The following is a 1,481-nucleotide window of genomic DNA, read 5'->3' on the forward strand; positions in this document are numbered from 1 at the left end:
AAGTAAATCGCCTTCATATGAGAAACCAAAAAAAAAAAAAAACTACTGCCATCAAGTCGATTCTCACTCACAGCGATGCCCACAGCATTTCCAAGGCTGTAAATCTTTTTCAGAAGCAGATTGTTTCATCTTTCTCCCATAGTGTGGGCTGGTAGGCTCAAACTGCCAGCATTTTGGTTAGGGGCCAAATGCTTTAACCACTGTGCCACCAGAGCTCTTCTTAATATATGAAAAGGTCTTAGAACAACCTGATAGAAATTAAGACTAAGCTTCCTGTTCTAAACTATTAGAGTGGCAAAAACCCAAAAGCTCAACATATATTTTCACCATTCGTGACACTATGGGGAAAGAGAAACTCTCATACACTCCTAATAAGAGCACAAATAGTATAACTATTAACAAGGGCAACTGGCATTATCAACCAAAATTACAAATATTCTTTGACAGAGTAGTCCCACTTTTGGGAATTCACATTACAGATCATTTTATTGTAGCATTGCTTTTTTAACAGCAAAAGGTTGGGAAACACAAGGTCAAATGAACTAGCCCACATTCATGTAATGAAAGCTCTCATAGCTGTTTAAAAGGGAGAAACTTTTCAAATAATGAAGTAAAGATCTATGTTGCTGTTGTTGTTAACTGCTATTGAGTCCCCCCCTCCATCTCGTCCCCATTGATGGCAACCCCGTATACAATGAGATAGGACCACTGTGATCCATTCATATGTTTCACTGACTAATTTTTAAAGAAGTTTCCCAGGTCCTTCTTCCCATTCTGTTTTACATCATACCAACATGTGAGCCTTCGCTGACAGATGAGGAGTAACTGTACTTGAGGTACACAGGCCAGAAATCTAATACCGGTCTCCTGGATGCAAGATGAGAATTCTACCACTGAACCAACCCTGCCCCTCATGGAAAGATCTATAGAATAGATCATAAGTGAAAAGCACAAGATACAGATTACTGTTTATGGTACATCGTCTTTGGTGTTAGCAAGTCAAGAAAATAATAAACATTTGCCTTTGCTTGTAAGAGGATAAGAAACACTGGAAAGACACATAAGAACCTAAAATGAGGTAGAGGTACAGGACTAGGAATGGGACATAGACTTTCCAAAGTTCACCTTTTCAAGTTGTTATGATATTTGAGCTATATAATTTATTACTTTTCAAAAAATAAAAGGTAGTACATTAAATGTAAAGCCAGATTTAAAATGTTTACATAAGACCTTACAAACACATATGCTTTATGTGTTCATCTGTTAGGTCTTCTAGAATCACATGAGTTTGATGGCTCAGCATGTCCTTGGAATTATAAAGACAGAACAAAAAGAAACTGTATATGATCACTTTCCACATAACCAGCACATCACACTGTCACTTTAAATCTTACCTTAAAACACTTCCTGAGATCTCAAAACCTACTATACAGCCACAGTAGTCAAAACTGCCTGGTATTGGTTCAATGACAGATACATAG

General features: G+C 37.3%; 1 protein-coding gene across 1 annotated transcript in view; it reads right to left on the minus strand.

Annotated features, from left to right (window-relative positions):
• Positions 1–1,481, minus strand: part of GPAT3 (glycerol-3-phosphate acyltransferase 3) — a 136,917-nt gene that overhangs the window by 84,206 nt on the left and 51,230 nt on the right. The window lies entirely within an intron of this gene.

This window comes from Orycteropus afer, unplaced genomic scaffold, assembly GCF_000298275.1.
Source record: "Orycteropus afer afer isolate SDZICR_OR568_19922 unplaced genomic scaffold, OryAfe1.0 scaffold00172, whole genome shotgun sequence".
In the NCBI taxonomy this organism is placed as follows: Eukaryota; Metazoa; Chordata; class Mammalia; order Tubulidentata; family Orycteropodidae; genus Orycteropus; species Orycteropus afer.